We start from the raw sequence: 22309 nt of genomic DNA, 5'->3' as shown, positions 1-22309 counted from the left end.
TATTTAAGTTATATAACATTTATGTGTTTGAGTTTTGGGCAGATGGGGCTTGTCAGCCGTGGTTGGCAGCTTATCTTAGAGAAAGAGAACAGGGTAGTCAAACCTCTACTACTTTGCAGCTGTACCCACTGTGGGGAAGGCTTAGAGAGTAAACCCCACGGAAAACATAAAAACATAGAAACGTCGAAAACCTGCAGCACAATACAGGCCGTTCAGCCCACAAAACTGTGCAGAACATGTACTTACTTTAGAAGTTACCTAGTGTTACCCATAGCCCTCTACTTTTCTAAGCTCAATGTACCTATCCAGGAGTCTCTTAAAAGACCCTATCGTATCCGCCTCCACCACCGTTGCCGGCAGCCCATTCCACACACTCACCACTCCCTGCGTAAAAAACTTACCCCTGACATCTCCTCTGTGTCTGCTTCCAAGCACCTTAAAACTGTCCCCTCTCGTGTTAGCCATTTCAGCCCTGGGAAAAAGCCTCTGGCTATCCACATGATCAATGCCTCTCATCATATTATATACCTCCATCAGGTGACCTCTCATCCGCCGTCGCTCCAAGGGAAAAAGATCCTTGATGATGGATGCTGCTTTCCTGTGTGTGGTGGAGGGGGTTTTACCCATGATCAACTGGGCCTTATCCAATTCTTTTGTAGCCTTTGTCATTTAAGGACATTTGTGTTTCCATACTAGGACATTATGCAATTGGTTAGTAGACTCTCCACCACACATCTACAGAAGATTGTCAAAGATGACATGCCATATTTTCACAATCTTCTAAGAAAGTAGAGGTAATGCTGTGCTTTCTGTGTAATAGCACTTACATGCTGGACCCAGGACAAATCCTCTGAAATTGATAACAACAAGGCATACACTGATAGGTGGTAAGGATGGACTCCTTCATCTCTGACCCTCTAACCCTCAACATAGGTGCCCCTAGGGTTGTGTTCTGAATCTCCTCCTCTACTCCCTTTACACCCCTGACTGTACTGCCACAGCTCCAATCTCTGCTGATCAAATTCACAGATGACACGACTTTGAATCAGTCTTATTTCTAGTGGTAATGAGACCGCCTACAGAGGAGAGGTTGACACCCTGATACAGTGGTTCCAGAATAGCAACTTGTGTCATAACAACCTCAATGTCCAAAAAACAAAAGAGCTGATTGCGGAGGAACTGAGACAGGCTTGGCCTCATCAACAGCCAAGGGTCTGCAGTTGAGAGGGTGAGTAGTTTCAAGTTTCTCGGTATACACATCGCCGATGATCGCACCTGGACTGTACACACTGGCTTTGCGGAAAAAAAACACAACACCGTCTCAACAAACTGAAGAAGTTCAGCATGGGCCCCCAGATCCTCAATACCTTCTACAGGGGCACCACTGAGAGCACACTGACTGGCTGTATCACTGCCTGGTACGGGAACCGCACCAACCTTGATTGCTGGGCACTGCAGAAAGTGGTACGGACAGCCTGTAGATGGGCTGTGGATGTCCAGTCTGTGGGTGTGAACTACCCTCCACTGAGGACATTTGCAGCAGCGGGTCCAGTAAGATGGCCTGGAAGTTCATGGGGGACACTGTTCACCCCAACCACAAACTGTTTCAGCTGCTTCCGTCTGGCAAACGCTGCCGCAGCATGAAGACCAGGACCAATAGGCTACAGGACAGCTTCATTCTACAATGCGTTAGACTTTTAAATTCACATGTCTGTATATTGCAACTGAGTCATAATGCAAAGATTTTAACTCCCTCAAGAGGTGGGATGGATGTAAGATTTAAATAAATTCTAAATTTAAAGTTGCTGACCCTCTCTGTCTCTGATCCCCCAGTGAGACCCGGCTCATGGACCTTCCGTTTCCTCCTCTAGAAGTCAATCATCAGCCCTGTGGTCTTGCTGACATTGAATGAAAAGTTGTTCTTATGGCACCACTCAGCTAGATTTTGAATCTTCTTCCTATATGCTGATTCATCACCACCTTTGATTCCAACCTTTGGGGTCATCAGCAAACTTAAATATGGCATTGGCGCAGTGCTTAGCCTCACAGTCATCAGTATAAAACAAAAGAGCTGGAGCTAAGCACACAGTTTAGGAGGTGCACCTGTGCTGAGGAGATGTTGCCAAACTGAACTGACTGGGGTTTGTGAGTGAGGAAATCGAAGATCCAGTCGCAGAAGGAGTATTGAAGCCAAGGTCTTAAAACCTATTAATTAGTTTTGAGGGGATGATGGCATTGAGTGCTGAGCTGTAATCAATAAAGAGCATCCTGATGTATGCACCTTTGATGTTCAGATGTTCCAGGATTGAGTGAAGAGCCAGTGAATGACATCTGCTGTTGAGTGGGCAAATTAGAGTGGATCCAAGTCACCTCTCATAGAAACATAGAAAACCTACAGCACAATACAGGCCCCTCAGCCCACGAAGTTGTGCTGAACATGCCCTGCCTTAGAAATTACTAGGCTTACCCATAGCCCTCTACTTTTCTAAGCTCCATGTACCTGTCCAAAATTCTCTTATGAGACAGGAATTCATCTCCAATCTCTCAAAGGACTTTATCACACTGGATGTAAGTGCTACTGGATGATAGTAATTAAGGCAGTTTACCACATTTTTCTAAGTCACAGTATAATGGAAGCCTGCTTGAAGTAGGTGGTACCTCAGTCTGCAGAAGCGAAAGGTTAAAGATATTGATGAACACTCAGCCAGTTGATCAGCACAGGTTTTTAGTTATCAGCCTTCACCCTGTCTGAGCTGCATGCTTTTTCATCTTTTATTGCTGCAGATTCACGTATATATACTACTGCCTGTTCGTTTTACTATAATAATGTCTGTAAAATTATACTGTCTTACATAAACATGCACCCCACACTCTATGTCAACCTATCAATCTTCAAGCAATGCCACACAGGGACTTGTGAGAATATTATTTTGTGACTGTATGTATGTGTGCAACTGTATATGTGCTGCTTCACACCTTGGCCCAGAGGAACAATGTTTTCTTCAGCTGGCTTCATCTGTATAGTTAAACTCGACATTGAACTTCTGTGTAAATAGTTTGTCTCTCAGCTTCCCTTTAAATCTTTCCCTTCTCATCTTAAACTATTGCCTTCTAATTTTCAACAACCTTAGCACGGGGAAAAGGCAGTGACTGAAAAAAGCAGTGAAAAGTGCAAGAAATATTAAGGAAGGACTCAATAGTGTGCCTGTGGGAGGTATCCTCGTGTCTGTGGTTAGCCGAGATGAAGAAAGAGAAGGCCAAACCTGCATATTTAGGTGATTCCACCAGATCCAGATCCAGATTTATTTAACACATGTACATCAAAACATAGTGAAATGTGTCATTTGTGTTATCAAAGTAAGTACTGGAGCAGTTGGCAAGTGTTGGCACATATTCCAGTGCCAATATAACATGTCTACAATGTTCTTCTGAGTACAGAAGCAAAGTGAAGCCATTATTAGATTCGGAACAACACACAAAATATTTGAGGAATTTAAAAAGACAGGCAGCATATAAGGAGGAGAATAAGCAGTCAACATTTTGTGCCAAGATCCTTCATCAGGATGGAAAAGCAAGGGGGCAGAAGCCACAACCACTTTTGGATTTCTTCTGGCTACAATCAGGTAGCTAGGATTGAAACCAAGCAGGGTAATTTCCTCATTGCCAGAGAACATTGAGAGTGAGTTGGAAGAGAATGTTGTGGTGAGTGCTGCCAAAGTCTAATGTACATTCGTCACTGTTGCAACAAATGGTTCTATTGTGTTGGCTGAAATTTGACTGAACAGATGCAATCAAGAAGCAGTAAGAAATGGAGACATTTAGTGAGGAATCAATGAAGATTAATGGATAAGGAAGAGAAGGCTGAAGTTGGATCCTTGGAAGATTATTTCACTGGTTGCAAAAAGATAGCAAAGGAAGCCGCTGTTTGTTTTGTGAACATTTCTAGTGCAGTCTGTTATGACTTTAGACAGAACAGAGAGTGAAAGATTGGGACAATGTTCAGAAAGAGCTGCAGGGTAAAGAGAGAATGTTAAACTGATAAGGGTTTCAAAAGAGTGAAATGAGACTTAAGAAGTGGAATAATTTTCAATGTCAGCTGCAGAGACGGTCATGAAGGAATATCGTGCGGCCCCAGTTCAATGGGACTTCACCAAGATGCGGTGAACTTAGTGAACTCGCCGTCTTTTTTGGGAGGAGAGCGAGGAGGACGGACGTGTGTGGAGCGGGCAGCGGTTTCAGAGCGACGGATACTGGACGTCGGCAGTTTGGATGGTGGCCAAAGGCTCGGAAGGTCGTTGTGGAAGGGAACCGGAGGCATGAGCTCCAACGTATTAAAGTATGTGCACAAACTAACAAACTGATTATTACTTTGGTGCCTTTAGGTTATCTGTTTTTACTAACCCATCACTAAGAAATCACTATAAAGTTATTTAACTCACTTTTGGGTATTGTCTGGTATTTGTCTTGTGAGCGTGAACTGGGGGAGCATTACACCGCATTTGCACGGAAGTGTTGCACTACTGGTGGGGCGACGGCAGTTTACCCTCTGCGAACGTGGGTCAACTAGGGCACGGAGGCTACACTTACATTCATGTTACACCCATCATCTACTTGTAAACCCTCTGGCTCATCCTCAGCTCTATCATCCTGGTTCCCATCCCCTGTCATATTAAATTAAACCACTCCCAAACCACTAGCAATCCTGCCTGCAAGGATATTGGTCCCTTTCAGATTCAAGTGCAACCCATCCCTTTTGTACAGGTCACACTGGCCCCAGAATGGTTCCCAATAATCCAGAAGTCCCATGAATCCCTGCCTCTCACTCCAGTTTTTCAGCCACATATTTATCTGCCACCCCATTCTCACTGTCGCATGGCACAGGCAGTAATCCTGAGATTACTACCCTTGAGGTCCTGCCTCTCAACTTCCTTCCTTACTCCGTGTATTCTTTTTAAGGACTTTTGCTATCTGTGTCATTGGTATCAATACACACCATAACTTCTGGTTGCTCACCTTCCCTTTTCAGGATATTGTGGACACATTTAGAAACATCACAGACCCTGGTGCCTGGGAGGCAAACTAACAACTGTGTTTCCTTTTAGCATCTACAGAATCACTTATCTGTCCCCCTAATTATAATAGAGCCCCCTATTACTGCTGCCATCCTCTCCAGTTCCGACCCTTCAGAGCCAGACTCAGTGCCAGAGGCACAGCCAGGGTTGCTTCCTCCAGGTAGGTCGCTCCCCCATAAATGTACTCAAAATGGAGTATTTATTGTTGAGGGGGGCAGACACAGCAGTGCTCTCCACTATCTGACGTTATCCCTTCCTTCTCTTGACAGTCACCCATTAAACTATCTCCTGTAGCTTTGGGATGACTACCTCCCTGTAACTCCTGTCTATCACCTCCTTATTTACCCTAGCGAGCTGAAGGTCATTGAACTGCAGCTCCAGTTCCATAGCACGTTCCCTATGGAGCAGATGTGGCCATCGGGGAGGCTGAAAGTTTCCTGGAAATCCCACATCTGACATCCAGAACAGAGCACTGCCCCTGCAGACACACCTACTATTTTTTCAAGGCTTGATGGACAAGAAAATATATGAACCCATCATTTAGTAAAAAAATTATCGATTTTTTTCTGCTTAAAGCAGACTAAATAAAATGGCCATTGAGTTCCCTTTAGCTTGAACCAATCTGACCATTCTCCTCCAACCTTTTTCGGTAACAAGGCATTTTGACCCTTTGCATTTGTTTTTAAATTTTTTGCACCATTCTTTATAAACTCTAGAGACAGTTGTGTGTGAAAGTCCCAGGAGATCAGTGGTTTCTGACAAATCCAAACCACCCTGTCTAGCACAAGCAATCATTTCATGGTCAAAGTCACTTACATCAGATTTCATCCTCATTCTGGTGTTCTGATCTGAACAACAACTGAACCTCTTGATCATGTCTGCATGCTTTTATTTACTGAGTTGCAGTGACATGACAGGCTGACTAGATATTTGCATTAACAAGTAGGTGTACCTAATAAAGTGGCCATGACATGTATATTATCATAAAAAAAGGTTGTACGAAATGAGCTGAGGGTTATTCAATAGGTTTCAATAAGTTTCAATAGGTACATTTAATGTCAGAGAAATGTATACAATATACATCCTGAAATGCTTTTTACTCACAAACATCCATGAAAACAGCGGTGTGCCCCAGAGAATGAAAGACAGTTAAATGTTAGGTCCCCAAAGTCCCCCCCAAGCTCCTCCCTCCCACAGCAAAGTAACGATCCCCCCCACCAGCAAAAATCAGCAATCCCCACCGAGCACTCAAGCGTGCAGCAAAGCATCAATAAAGACACAGATTTGCAGTACTCCCAAAGACTACTCATTCACCCAGTAATTCAAAATACCACAGGCTCTCTCTCTCTCTCTCTCTCTCTCTCTCTCTAATAAGGGAAAAAGAGGTGTCCTGTTTCACAGTGAGAGGGGAGACATAACAAAACAACTCTCCAATTCATGGTGTTAAAAGTCTTTTGCTTCGCTTTTCTTCCATGTACTCTCATAACACCCCAGTTTTCTGAGGAGGCACCGGCCCCGAGTCCACCCGCCTCCAGAGACACGAAAATCCGCCATCCTGAAGGCACACTAGTCTTTCACGCCACGTCCTTGGTATATCGAAAAGCAGCCGCTTGTGAGGCCCTAAGAGCGGGTGCCATTCTCAAAAAGAACCAAAGTGTGCATGTAACTCCAGGTCAGGGTCTTCAAAAGAACCCTGAAAGGAAAAAAAAAGAGACATTAAATATAGAAATAGTGCTGTTTCCGAAGATGAAAGCAAAGGAGTCATTGTTATCACCATCACCATAAGCTTCGCCCTCCATTCCAGTGATTCCTGATGAGTTTGTTGATAGTAAATTGGGGTCCATTTGCTACAAATGGTTCTGAAAAATTCCCCAGTGACTCACAACAAAACCTCACACAAAATCTAATCGTGATGGACTCACCTCTGGTTCTTTTATAATTGAAGGGTTTTTGGAATGCCATTTGATGCTGTTGGTTTGGGTTGCCAGTGTAGATGTCTGCCATTTATTGAAACCACAAATACATTTTATGGAACAGTATCAGACCCTTTTCTGCCTGGTCTTAATTTAAGACCCTTTAATCTCATTACAAGTTCTGTATTAACTGAATTGGTTCACAGACACTATCTGTTTCTTCCTTTCAGATGATTCAGCTTAGCTTGATTACATTGAAATTATCCCTGGGAGCCTTTAACTTGTTTCCAATGTCAATAAAGATATTTTATAAACACTGTATTACACAGCTGAATAAGTATACAGCTCAGGAGATTAGTGTCCTTTTGTTAGGAGACAGGCAGACTCTTTCTCTCATGTTGTTATTCGTGGGTATTGAAAGATATTCAATTTATAAATACCAACAATAGCATCATCTTCATGCACAGCATGAAGCCTAAACCTTAAATCTGTTCCTATGTCTCTTCCTTTTTCTGCATAATCACAGGATCACAAAGCTACTGCTTCATCCTCACTGTATCAAGGCAGTCAGGATAGGAGAAAAGTCAAAGAGCACAAGCTAGAGATGTTGGAATTAAAAACGGAAAATGCGGGAATATTCAGCATGTCAGGCATCATCTATGGAGAGAGAAGCAGAATTGACAATTCAGCTCAATGATCCTTCATGGGAGGCATATTTCTCCCTCCCCCTCATAGTCTTAATGGTTTTTGAAAGCCCTGAGGTCACTGATCTGATAATCCTTCTTACTGTCTCACTTAATGCTTTGTAGTCCAGCTACAAGTCTGTTCGTTATGTGCCATGTCACATAACAGACAGACAGACAGACAGACAGACATACTTTATTGATCCCGAGGGAAATTGGGTTTCGTTACAACCGCACCAACCAAGAATAGTGAAGAAATATAGCAATATAAACCCATAAATAATTAAATAATAATAAGTTAATCATGCCAAGTGAAATAAGTCCAGGACCAGCCTATTGGCTCAGGGTGTCTGACACTCCGAGGGAGGAGTTGTAAAGTTTGTTGGCCACAGGTAGGAATGACTTCCTATGACACTCAGTGTTGCATCTCGGTGGAATGAGTCTCTGGCTGAATGTACTCCTGTGCCTAACCAGTACATTATGGAGTGGATGGGAGTCATTGTCCAAAATGGCATGCAACGTGGACAGCATCCTCTTTTCAGACACCACCGTCAGAGAGTCCAGTTCCACACCCACAACATCACTGGCCTTACGAATGAGTTTTTTGATTCTGTTGATGTCTGCTACCCTCAGCCTGCTGCCCCAGCACACAACAGCAAACATAGGTGATCATGGACTTTTTTCATGACCACAATTGTTCTTGGCAAATTTTTCTGCAGAAGTGCTTTGCCATTGCTTTCCCCTGGGCCGTGTCTTTACAAACGGGTGACCCCAGCCATTTCCCAATCTCTTCAGAGATCGTCTGCCTAGCGTCAATGGTCGCATAACCAGGACTTGTGATATGCACCAGCAGCTCATACGACCATACACCACCTGCACCCATGGCTTCATGTGACCCTGATCGGAGGGCTAGGCAGGTACTTGCTGTGGGCATGCAATGTTGGTGTCAGAAGCAGGGCAATTTTTGCAAGCTGCTCAGCACAATCCTTGCTGATTTGATTTGATACAAATAGTGTAAAGCAAGTGCCATTGAACTGCACCCCTGTGTTTCAGCTCACACAATCTAGGTCGAGAGGGATGCCTAATTTAGAAACTAATTTAGGAAAAAGCCTCTGACTATCCACATGTTCAATGCCTCTCATCATCTTACACACCTCTACCAGGTTACCTCTCATCCTCCATTGCTCCAAGGAGAAAAGGCCGAGTTCACTCAACCTATTCTCAAAAGGCATGCTCCCCAATCCAGGCAACACCCTTGTAAATCTCCTCTGCACCCTTTCTATGGTTTCCACATCCTTCCTATAGTGAGGCAACCAGATCTGAATTTAATTTTTACATATATTTATTTTAGCAATACTGCGGTAAGTAGGCCTATCAACCCTTCAAGCCATGCTGCCCCAATTAAACCTAAATTAATCGCAGGACAATTTACAATTACCAATTAACCTACCTGGTATGTTTTTGGACAGCAGGAGGAAACCAGAATACCTAGGGAAAGTCCATACATTCCATAGGGAGGACATAAGGAGGAGACTCTTTACAGAATGCACCAGAATTGAACTCTGAACTTCGATGCTCCAAGCTGCTAACATGATGCCCTATGGTAAAGCCTTTCTTTAACAAACCTTCAAAAACTGCTTCCTGCAGTACTAAAGAATAATAACATTTGACATAATTGCTGTTACAGAGCCATCTACAGCTGGACAGGAAAGCAAAAGGTTATGGAAACTTGGTTATCTAAGGTAGACAGTCAAAACCAAATGTGCTGTTGTAGTTCTCAACATTCCTAATGTTTGTATTTTTCCCACTGCCTCAGATCTCAGTTTGCACAATTGCCTTGCCAGGCCTTGTCTCCCTCTGTTCTCCCAGCTCTCCACTTCTCACAGTTGCACAGCAGCCATGAAATGTGAACACTTGCATGCGAAAAAAGCCTCACTGTGCATAACTAGATCCAGCTCACCCTCACAGGCTGTGCTTTCACTCAAATCACCCAGCATCTTGCTTGAGACAGTCTCTCTCAACAACAGGCCTTGAAGCAAGACTTAAGTCTTCAGCTCACAGTTTAAGTTTGATTGTTTTCAAATTATTGATTTAAGGATAGTTACTTCAATATTTTGTAGAAATTCTGATGGATTTAATTTGGGCTGATCTGCATGAGCCAGGTCTGAAACGTTGCTGCCAAATCCAAGACATCACACTATGGGTTCACACAAGCTTCTAGTCAACTCCAGGGATGCATACTCCTAATCCAAGCATAACTCTGGATTCCATGAAACATTTCATTTCCCAAATCCCACCTGATCCAAACATAATATACCAAATTTTTGATTCAAGTAAAAAATGTTCCTTAATTACCTGCCTTTGAAAGTCTGCACACTGAAATGCTGGAAAGATTTTGCCAAAAAAATATCTTGAGGCTACAATGTGATTGAGAAATCTAAGTTTTTACATGCATATATATAGTTCCCTATTTGCGCTAATGTGGGTTTTCAAATGTTTTAAATAATGCTCATATGGAAGCTGTTAAAATAATTCAAAAATTGGCCTCTTTTATTCAATATTGGTAGATCTGTGGCTCATTTGCCTCTGCCGTAGAGATGGAGGGACTTAGCCCAATTTCAGACACAGAAATGCAATATATTAGGTTGACGGAGGCGGAGCTTAGGAAGGATGATGGCGCCTAATGGTGACTCCTTTGCTTGCATTTTCAGAAACAGCTTTATTTCTATCTTTAATATCTTTATTTTTCCCTTTCAGGGTTCTTTTGAAGACTCTGTCCTGGAGTTACAGGCAGGCTTCGGCTCTTTGGGGAATGGGAGGCGTTCTCAGGGTTTTACAACTGGCCATTATTCGACATGCCAAGGGTTCGGCCTGAGAGTCTCGATCATGGAATTGGAGACGGGCGGATCAAGGGTCGGTGTCACGGCAGAAGACTCATGTTTCGTTGTGGAGGCCAAAAAAACTTTCACTGTGGGTCCAGAGAACTGAGGTCTTTGTGATCTTCGGACACAGAGCTCGAGAAAAGTGATGAATCGGACTTCTAACATCGTAAACCAGTGGGTTGTTGTTATGTCTCCCGCTCGCTGTGAAAATGGGAGACACCTTCCTCTCCCTTGCCAGGGAGAGAGAGAACCTTTGGTTTGTAGATTGTCGGATGAAACGCAGAGCCTTTGGGGAGACTTTGGTCTGTGTCTTTGCTTTTGCTTAGCACACGCATGGGCTCGGTGATGGTACCACTGCAAGTTTTCTTTTGCTGATGGGGGGAGGGGGGATTGTTACGAGCAGGAGGGGGGAGCTGGGGGGACCTTGGGGTTTTCACGTTTAACTGTCATTCATTCTTTGGAGCACTTCTGTGTTTTTGTGGATGTTTGCAAAAAAAAAGCATTCCAGGATATATATTGTATACATTTCTCTGACATTAAATTTGACCTTTGAACCTTTGGGCATTCCAATGTTGTCCCGGTAAGGGTTGTGAGTGTGAAGCTGCCAGAGGAACGCAGGGGGCCAAGCAACATATGTGGAGTGAAGTAGACAGTCAACATTCAGATTCAAGACCTTTAAATTGGATTGGTTCTAATTAGATCATAGGATCAAGAACCCTACAGTGGAAGCAAAATATACCATTCAGCACTTTGCTCCGCCATTTCATTATAGCTGGTTGTCTATCTCCCTCAATCCCATTCTCCTGCCTTCTCACCGTAACCTTTGACAGCCTTACTGATCAAGACCCTATCAACCGCTGCCTTAAAAATGACTTGGTCTCCATAGCCATCTGTGGCAATGTCTATCTTTTTTCACCACCTTCTGGCTGAAGAAATTCCCCCTCATCTCTGTTCTAAAAAGGATGGTCTTCTACTCTGAGCTGGCGTCCGCTGGTCTTAGACTCTCCCACCAAAAATGTCTTTGATTTTCTCTCTAGACAATATTGGACAAGATTCACTGTACTCGATGAAGATGATGAAGATGAGCAGAGGAGATATTTCTTGAAATCTGCCTTGCGAATGTTGGACTTTCATGATGCTTCTCCCTCATACTGCAAAGTCATTATCTGAAGCAAAAATTCAACACTAAGCCCACAAACAATAAATGTTCCAACAATCAGTATTATTCACACATTACAGTAATTTGTTAACAATGTGCTGCCAAGACTTTTTACTCTGTTGGATATTAGAATATTTTTGGAAAATGACAGCTTCAATAATTCTCAAACCAGCTGAAGGAAGTCACTGTTGAAACATCTCTGAGCTGTCCACACCTTCACTCCCAAAGGTATACAGCCTTTCCGCAGACAACATTTTTTTAAAATGTTTGTAACTCATTAAAAAGGCTGCCTCTGTTATAGGAGTCAAACTGGAGACTGGTGGAACAAAGGACCCTCTAGAAAATCCTGGCAATTCTGGACAATGTTTCACACCCTCTGCATGCCACCTTGGCTGAACAGAGAGGTACTTTTATTGATAGACTAAGACAACTGTGCTGCTCCAAAGAGTGCTATATGAGGTCATTCATACCCTCGGCCATTAGGCTCTGTAATGAGACAACCTTTAGCTGGGGAAGTGATGATCCCCTCCGGTTAGACTGTTTGAAGTAACTTACTTTTTATTCTTTCTTACTTCTCTTCTAATATTTGTATATCTGTGCACTTGTAACGCTACAGTGGTACTGTAACTTCCTTTGGGATCAATTAAGTATCTATCTATCTGTCTATCTAACTAAAACTCTTCAAGTTTACTGATGGCCTGTCTTTCTCTTCCAATCTTTCATACTTGCTACCCAGTATAGTTCAGTTCAGCTGTCTGAGATCTGATTTACAAATGTCATTCCAGATAAAAATGCACAAATATTTGACCACCCTGCCAATATAGTCCTAAATACAGTAAGTGATTAAGACCTTTAGCCCTACTGGGTCATTGGCTGCCAACAGCAGATCCTTCAACTCTGAGGGATGAGATCTTTGGAGCTTCCATTGGTATTTCTGTGGTTCTGGATTTTATATGAGATGGGGTAGCTAGTTCCATTCCCATCCTTCCTCCTTTCACCACTGGGCTTAGGCAGGTAGGCAAAAGCCAGGTGACTATAGGCTAGTTAGGTTAACAACTGTGGTTGGGAAAATGCTTGAAATTATCATTAAACAAGAAATAGCAAGGTATCTGGAAAGAAATGGTTTCATCAGGCAGGCACAACATGTATTCAGCAAAGGCAAGTCCTGTTTGACAAACTTACTGGAGTTCTCTGAGTAGATAAAATGAGCATACGGTAGATAGAGGGAAACAGATGGACGTTATTTACTTGGATTTCCAAAAGGTGTGCAATAAGGTACCACATAAAAGGCTTACCCCTAAGATAAGGATGCCTAGAGTTGGGGTGATGTACTAGCTTGCTTTGAGGATTGGTTAACCAATAGAAACCAGAGAGTTGGGATACATGGGTGTTATTCTAGTTGCAACCAGTGGTGAGTGATGTGCCACAAGGGTCAGTGCTGGACCCACAACCATTCATGATATCCATTAATGATCTGGAAGAGGGGACCAAGTGTTGTGTTGATGACACTAAATTGAGTTGAATAGCAAATTGTGCAGAAGATGCGGAGAGTCTGCAGAGAGATATAGATAGGTTAAATGAGTGGGCAAGCACCTGGCAGATGGAGTACAATGTTGGTATATGCGAGGTCATCCACTTTGGAAGGAAAAATGGAAGATCAGATTATTATTTAAATGGTAAAATATTACAGCATGCCACTGTACAGAGGGACTTGGGAGTGCTTGTGCATGAATTGCAAAAGATTGGTTTGCAGGTGCAGTAGGCTATCAAGAAGGCAAATGAAATGTTGGCCTTCATTGCAGAGGGATTCAATTTAAGAGCAGGGAGGTTATACTGCAAATGTATAGGGTACTGGTGAGGCCACATATGGAGTACTGTGTGCAGTTCTGGTCTCGTTACTTGAGGAAGGATATACTGGCTTTGGAGGCAGTGTGGAGGAGATTTACCAGGTTGATTCCAGAGATGAGGAGGTTAGACTATGAGGAGAGATTGAGTCGCCTGGGACTGTACTCACTGGAATTCAGAAGGATAAGATAAGATCTTATAGAAACATATAAACTTATGAAAAGGATAGATAAGATAGAGGCAGGAAAATTATTTCCACTGGTAGGTCAGACGAGAACTAGGGGATATAGACTCAAGATTCGGGGGAGTAAGTTCAGGATGGAGATGAGGAGGAACTGCTTTTCCCAGAAAGTGTTGCATCTGTGGAATTCTCTGCTTAATGAAGCAATGGAGGCTACCTCAGTATATATATTTAAGACAAGGTTGGACAGATTTTTGCCTAGTAAGGGTATTAAAGGCTATGGGGAAAAGGCAGGTAGGTGGGGACGAGTCCATGCCCAGATCAGCCACGATCTTATTGAATGGTGGAGCAGGCTCGATGGGCCAGATGGTCTACTCCTGCTCCTATTCCTTATGCTTTTATGTTATGTACGTTTAAAGCAGAAGTTGATAGGTTCTTGATTAGTAAGGGTGTCAAGGATTATGGGGAATAGACAGGAGAATGGGGTTGAGAGGGAAAATAAAGCAGCCATAATGGAATGGTGGAGCAGACTCAATGGGCAAATGGCCTAATTCGTCTCCTGCGTCTGATGATTTAACATTTCCACTTGAGCTTCCAGCTGCCCACCATTTCAATTCCCCTGACACCTCTAGACTCCCATTGTTGTGCTCACCTCTCCATGAAGGACAATTGACCCGAAATATCTACACTGCTTCTTTCCCTTCTGACGTTGCCTGATCTGCTGAGCCCTGTTTTTGTTTTTGATTTCCATCATCTGTGGTTTTTTGCTCAAGTTCCTGCCTGGCTCAGACATGAGGAATTATTCCACTGAACAGCTATTGACACTCACCAACTGCATTCCTTTCTGTGAATAATCGCAGGACCACAGCCTTATTACTCTGTGTTTTATGATGGCTTCAGATCAGGATCATCAATTAAGTGGAGTTACATAGAGAATGTTGTAAAACATTCATTTCTATGACAGGCGCTAAGAGTGTATAAATAATTGTCTTCCAGAGTGTTAGTCATAATTGAAATATATACATACACTTCTTGCAGTTATCACTAAAGCCAAGTGGAAATAAAACCTCTTCCCTGTGGGATATTCAACTGCCTTTCATAAATAGGTATCACATCCAGAAAATGAGAACAGTCCGCTAGCTCTGGGAGGAACAACAACTGAAGCAGAACTAAAAGCATTACTAATGTTCATAAGATATTGGACTCATCACAATGACTTATGATATGTTGGTTTCTGGAATGTGTTCTTCTATTTCATTCTATCCAGACTCTACATTCAACAGACCTGGGTCAGTTAGAGGACATTGAAGCAGCTATTGGTGTCCGAGCAGGTAAGATAAGAGTTTTAAGAGATTAGCTTTATTTGTCACAGGTACATCGAAGCATCGAAACATACACTGAGATGTGCTGTTTGTATCAAAGACAAGGATATTGGGGGGAGGGTGTGTGTGTCTGTGTGCGTTGCGAGGACATGGCAATGGAACAAACCCAAGTGCAGAACACGGGCGTGGAGGCAGAGTCAGGAGGTGTTATTAACATAGCAAGTGTGGAGTCAGTATCCAGGAGTGATGCCTGACCTAGAACTGGTAGTCCTAAGAACCATGAAACAAAGTTACTCACACCAGAGTCAACCAACAGCTCCTTGTTGTACTCACAGGGTCTTGATGCTGCATTTGCTGATGGAAAGCAGGTGTGTGTAGTTAATGGAACCTGGGAATGATTGGAAACTAAATGAGGGGATTGAGGCCCAATTCCGGAAGTAAACAGCCAGGCAGGCAATCGCCAGAAGAGACCATGACAGTGTGTGTGTAGAAATTTTATGAATAACACTATCCTGGTGTCACAAAAAAGAATCAAATGTCATAATATATGTGAGTGGTGATAAACCTGATTCTGATACGGGTCTCTATTGTTGACTGTAAGTTGGAAGGGGGCAGGGAGAGGGGAATCATGGTTGGGAAAAGGGGAAGGGAGAGGGGAGGGAGCAGGAAGCATCAGAGTGATGTTCTGTAATGATCAACAAACCAACTGTTTGGAATCAAATGACTTTTGCCTGGTGTCTCAGGGCTGAGTGTATCTACACCAAACCACCCTGACCCTATCCCTGGCACTCCTTCTCTGCCACCTGTCCCACAACCCTCCTGCCTCTGCCCCTGGCACTCCTTCTCTAACAACTGACCCACGTTCTTCTGCAGTGCTCTGCATCCTCTGCTCAAACAGATTTACAAACTCACTCTCCACTCCATGTTGAAAAGTACTGTGCAAAGGTCTTAAACCCATCTGTAATGCCCTGGTTCGTATTTTACTGTTACGCTGTATGTATTGTAGTTAGCAGTTCTGTAAGAGCAGTCTGTTTTCAGCTGGTTTGGGTTATAAGAGATCAGGAGAAATGTATGCCATCCGATTAGGATGGTCAAATTAAAGGGACGTTTCCCTAGTGAGAGGCACTAAGGTTGGGCCTAGGGCTTTTAAATGAAGAGAGAAGACGCAGGAGAGAAAAAGTTATAGGATTCAACCCGGAGCAGGATCATGATTCGACAAAGCCAGGGGTGCAATCGATTGAGGATCGGTAACTAAGGAGAAGTTTTGAGCTCCAATTTGTGCACATTTGACTGTTTAATTAAAGTAGGGCCTTTTTGCTTTTTTGTTCTTTTTTTTATGATGAAGCCACCTTTCTCCCACTGAATGACTCTGGAGAATGAGAGCGGGCGGGTGTCCATACTGCGGTCAGTCCAACTGCTTCCTTGCCACCTGCCCCCTTTGGCCAAAAAAGGAGGCTTCACCAGTAGCAGGGGGACCTTGGTGAGCCAGACAACATTTCCTTTTCGTCCTCTGACCCCGGATGCAGCTTCAAGCCACTCTGTGTTACAACCAACAGTCCTTGCCTCTGCTAGCACTAGTGCACTCCAGCGCAGGGGGAAATTTCATGGATGAAAACTTAGCCTTCCAAGCTGGAATTCCTCGTGGGCCTTTGCGTATCCCCAGGGATACCCAGGCACTGGACGGCAGACTCCTGGCTGGAGTCACGCACTGCACGGCAGACTCCTGGCTGGAGTCACGCACTGCACGGAACCCCTGCCTCTCCTCTCCGGAAACCATCTGAAACAGGTACGATTCAACTTTATTTTCTCTCCTCAAGACCCTATAGTTTTCGGCCACCCCTGGTTAAGCCGTCATAACCCCCACATCAACTGGTCCATGGGGAAGATGGTCAGTTGGAGCTCGTTCTGCTATTCCTCTTGCCTGCAATCAGCCTCCCCCAGTGGAGGTCACTGCGACCCCATCCGCCTCTGAGCACCCAGACTTGTCCACGGTCCCTGTAGAATATCACGATTTGGGAGAAGTGTTTAGCAAGCAACAGGCCCTTTCTCTGCCTCCACATCGCCCTTACGATTACGCAATTGACCTTCTCCCCGGAGCCTCATTACCCACCAGCTGGCTGTATAACCTGTCCCAACCAGAAAGAGAAGCTATGGAGACGTACATAAATGACTCCCTTGCGGCTGGCATTATCCGACCCTCATCTTCCCCTGTAGGCGCCGATTTCTTCTTTGTGGGGAAGAAAGACGGTTCACTACACCCATACATTGATTACCATGGCCTGAACATTACCATAACGAATAAATATCTCCTGCCCCTTATCAACTCTGCGTTCGAGCCCCTTCACAGAGCCACAGTTTTCTCTAAATTGGACTTGTGGAATGCCTATCACCTGGTCAGGATAAGGGAGGGAGATAAATGGAAGACAGCTTTTAACACCACCCTCGGTCATTTTGAATACTTGGTGATGCCTTTCGGCCTGACCAATGCTCCCGCAGTTTTCCAGGCTCTGGTCAACGATGTCCTGAGGGACTTTATTAACCATTTTGTTTTCGTTTATCTGGATGATATCCTAAATCTTCTCCTGTAATCTCCAGGAACACACCCATCATGTCCGCCAGGTTCCTCAGAGGCTTTTGGAGAACAAGCTATTTGTTAAGGCTGAGAAGTGTGAGTTCCATGCTTGTTCCATTAGATTCCAGGGGTACATCATTGAGAGCGGGCAGGTGAGGGCGGATCCTGAAAAGATCTGGGCAGTGGCAGAACAGCACAAACCCACATCACTTAAACAACTCCAGCGATTTTGGGGGTTCGCCAACTTCTACCATTGCTTCATTAGGGATTACAGCCGGGTGGCAGCACCTCTTACTCAGCTCATCTCTCCTGTGACCCCCTTCCACTGGATCCCCGAAGCGGACTCAGCCTTCTCCGAGCTGAAGAGGTGTTTCACCTCCGATCCCATCCTGGTCCAACCTGACCCCTCTCGCCAGTTCATAGTGGAGGTGGATGCCTCTGACTCTGGGGTGGGAACGGAGCTATCTCAGCACTCTGTCCCAGACCAAAAGATCAATTTATTCCATATCTCCATCACCTCTCTGAGAAATTGTTTCCCCTCAGGTCCCATTTAAATCCTTCCTATGTATCCGAAACCTATGGCCTGTATTTTTCGATTTCCATTCTGTAGGGAAAATACTGAATGTATTCATCCTATCCATTCTTGTCATGAATTCGTCCATCTCTGTAAGGTTTCTGCTCAATCTCCTGTACTCCAATTCTGACCTCACCAAACCTTTCCCTATAACTTAGTCTCCTGAGTACTAGCAACATCCTCATAAATCTTGTTTTCACCCTTTCCAGCTTAATGACAGCTTTCTTATACAAAGGTAACCAAACTTCACACCGTAATCCAGGTGTGACCTCAACAACATCATATACAATTGCAGAAGAACATCCCAACTCCTATACTCTGTGTCTTAACTGAGGAACGGCAACATGACAAATACCCTCACCATTCTGTCTACCTGTGATATGACTTCCAAGGAACCATGTACCTAGCTTTCTCTGTTCTGCAGCACTCGTCAGGCCCCTACTCTTCACTTTGAAAGTCCTACCCTGGTTTCACTTCCTAAAGTGCAAAATTTCAGAATTAACTGGATTGAACACTATTTGCCATTCTTTGGCCCACCTACATAACTGATCAAGATCTTCTCCTAATTTTGACAACCTTCTTCACTATCTACAATGCCACCTCTTCTATTGCCTTCTGCAACCTTACTAATCATACGTTGTACACCTCAAGTCACAAACTAAATCCAAAGGTTGAAAACACTTAGCAGGGCAGGGAATATCAATGGAGAGAGAAATAGTTAACATTTAATGTCCAAGAAACTTTGTCAGAGCTGATATGAGTACTTTATCAAACGTTTCAAAGGTTCATTTTACAGTCAGAATATGCATGTGATATACAACTGTGATATTTGTCTTCTCCAGATAGCCATGAAATACCCACGAAAAAAGCAACAAAACTCGCAGACCACAGACCCCACCCCCTTCCCCACAGAAAAAAGACAGTAAAAATAACAATCCCTGACTCCTGAGCTGCATATAAAAACCAGCAACGATACAATCCCGGACCCCTTCACTCGCAGAAAAGCACAGCAACAATAGCAACACATCCCACATCATTCCCCCACAGAAAAAAAGCTACAATAATAACACCCACCCTCACAATTGCAAAAAAGAACAACAGTAGCATCAAAAACCCCTACACCACCCTCCACACCAAACTCACACATGAAGAGCTCTGAAAACAGGTAAGTCCCTTGGTCCTGATGGAATGCATCCCAGGGTACTGAAAGAAATGGCAGTAGAGGCTTTTGTAATAACTTACCAAAATTGTCTAGACTCTGGGCAGCTCCCAGCAAAGCGGAAGACAGTGAATGTCAGTGCATTGTTCAAATGCTTGACACTATCATTAAAGAAGAAATAGTGAGGCATCTGGAAAGAAATGGATCCAGCAGGCAGACTCAGCGTAGATTCAGAATCAGAATCAGGTTTATTATCACTGGCATATAATGTGAAATCTGTTAACTTAGCAAAAGCAGTTCAATGCAACACATAATATAGAAGTGATAAACACTAAAAGTAATAATATTAATAAATAAATAAATAAGTAAATCAATACAGTATATGAATATTGAATAGATTAAAAAATGTGCAAAAGAGGAGAGTGTCCAAGGGTTCAATGTCCATTTAGGAATTGGATGGCAGAGGGGAAGAAGCTGTTCCTGAATCACTGAGTGTGTGTCTTCAGGCTTCTGTACCTTCTACCTGATGGTAACAGTGAGAAAAGGGCATGCCCTGGGTGTTGGAGGTCCTTAATAATGGACGCTGCCTTTCTGAGGCACCGCTTCCTGAAGATGTCCTCGGTGCTTTGTAGGCTAGTATCCAAGATGGAGCTGACTAGATTTACAACCTTCTGCAGCTTCTTTTGGTCTTATGAAGTAGCCCCCCCCCCCCCCTATACTAGACAGTGATGCAGCCTGTCAGAATGCTCTCCATGGTACACCTATAGAAGTTTTTGAGTGTATTTATTGACATGTCAAATCTCTTCCAACTCCTAATAAATTATAGCTACTGTCTTGCCTTCTTTATAACTACATTGATATGTTGGGACCAGGTTAGATCCTCAGAGGTCCTGACTCCCAGGAACTTGAAACTGCTCATTCTCTCCACTTCAGATCCCTCTGTGAGGATTTGGAAAAAAGTAAGTCCTGTTTGGCACACTTACTGGAGTACTTTGAGGATATAACAAGCACAGTGGATAGAGGGGAACAGATGAATTTTATTTACTTGGATTTCCAGAAGGCATTTGATGAGTTGCTGCATAAAAGACTTATCCATAAGATAAGAATGCATAGAGTTGGGAGTGATGTATTAGCATGGATAGAGGATTTGTTAAATAATAGAAAGTAGAGAGTTGGGATACATGGCTGTTACTATGGTTGGCAAACAGCGGTAAGCGTGCCGCAGGGGTTGGTGCAGGGCCCGCAACTGTTCATGATATACATTAACAATCTGGAAGAGGGCACCGAGTGTAGTGCACCTAGGTTTGCTGATGATACTAAATTGAGCAGGAAAGCAAACTGTGCAGAAGATGTGGAGAGTCTGCAGAGAGATATAGATAGGTTAGGTGAGCAAGATAGGTTAGGTGGGCAAGGGTCTGGCAGATAGAGTACAGTGTTGGTAAATACAAGATCATTAACTTTAGAAGGAAATATAGAAGAGCAGAGTATTATTTAAATGGTAAAAAAAGTGCAGAGGTCTTGCATGAGTCACAGAAGGTTGGTTTGCAGGTGCAGTAGGCTATCAAGAAGGCAAATGGAATGTTGGACTTCATTGTTAGAGGGATTGAGCTTCAGAGCTGGGAGGTAATGTTGCAACTGTACAGGGTATCAGTGAGGTCGCACCTAGAGTACTACGTGCAGTTCCGGTCTCCTTACTTGAGGAAGAATATACCGACTTTGGAGTTGGTACAGACAAGGTTCACCAGGTTGATTCCAGAGATGAGGGGGTTAGATTATGAGGAGAGATTGAGTTGCCTGGGACTGTACTCACTGGAATTCAGAAGAATGAGAGGAGATCTTATAGAAGCATATAAAAGGGATAGACAAGATAGAGCAAACGCAAGGAAATCTGCAGATGCTGGAAATTCAAACAACAGCACACACAAAATACTGATGGAACACAGCACACTTGTATTGTTGTTAGACAAGATAGAGGCAGGAAAGTTGTTTCCACTGGTAGGTGAGAGGAGAACTAGGGGACATAGCCTGAAGATTCGGGGGAGCAGATTTAAGGCAAAGCTGAGGAGGAGCTGCTTTTCCCAGAGTGGTGAATCTGTGAAATTCTCTGCCCAATGAAGCAGTGGAGGCTACTTCAGTAAATATATTTAAGAGAAAGTGGATAGATATCTGCATAGTAGGGGAACTAAGGTAGGTGGAGATGAGTCCATGGCCAGTCAGCCAGGATCTTATTGAATGGCGGAGCAGGCTCTACGTGCCAGATGTCTTACTCTACTCCTATTTCTTACGTTCTTATGTTAACAGATCACCCACCTGCCGATCAGCCACAGGAAAGGAAACACCAAAAAACTGAAAGAGACTGATATTAAGTACAGTCCAATCACATAAATCTCAGAACATTGAACTGTCCTGTGACTCAGAGTTTATGCCTGGTCTGAACACTGCCCTCCATTGGGAGAGATCACTGACCCTCTGGCTTCCATTTGGGAGCGATAATCACGTTATATCATTTCCCATGTTCATAATGGGTTAAATTAAACACAACACAGTTTCTGCTGAAATCCAGACATTGCAAATTTGCATGAGGCATGACAGAAGTCTGTGATTCTTGTTCAATAACCCATGTCACCTTTGTGTCTGCTTGCTAAGAGCATTCTGCTTTTTATTAAAAAATCAGGCTAATAATCCAACCAAAAACCTAGCTTCAAGCCATCAAATGTTTGGCTTCAGCAGCTGTCTGACACGGCCTTGATTTAATTTTAGTTATGTTGTCTAATTCGTAACCAGATTAAAAGTTCTTACAGATTGGTCATTCAGGAATGTAATCATGAGGTTGTTAATGTGTAAGGATCAATTACGACCAGAAATTCAGCAGGGAGTTGAATTGCCCCAGGTGAATAGAAGGAATACAAGACGGAAGGTGATGGATGAAGTCAGATGAGGGGGAAGG

The 22309-nt window shown here is 43.6% G+C and overlaps 1 long non-coding RNA gene across 1 annotated transcript in view; it reads right to left on the bottom strand.

The window, feature by feature from the left end:
- Positions 1-6288: 6288 nt before the first annotated feature.
- The window catches only part of LOC132397966 (uncharacterized), a 111905-nt gene continuing 95884 nt past the window's right edge, over positions 6289-22309 (bottom strand). The window contains exon 3 of the long non-coding RNA XR_009513496.1: positions 6289-6765. This is a non-coding gene — a long non-coding RNA (uncharacterized LOC132397966). The remainder of the gene's footprint in view (positions 6766-22309) is intronic.

The sequence above is a fragment of the Hypanus sabinus genome, chromosome 8 (assembly GCF_030144855.1).
Source record: "Hypanus sabinus isolate sHypSab1 chromosome 8, sHypSab1.hap1, whole genome shotgun sequence".
NCBI classification, from domain to species: Eukaryota; Metazoa; Chordata; class Chondrichthyes; order Myliobatiformes; family Dasyatidae; genus Hypanus; species Hypanus sabinus.
Note: the sequence above shows the minus strand (reverse complement) of the source record. Positions and strands in the feature narration are given on the sequence as shown.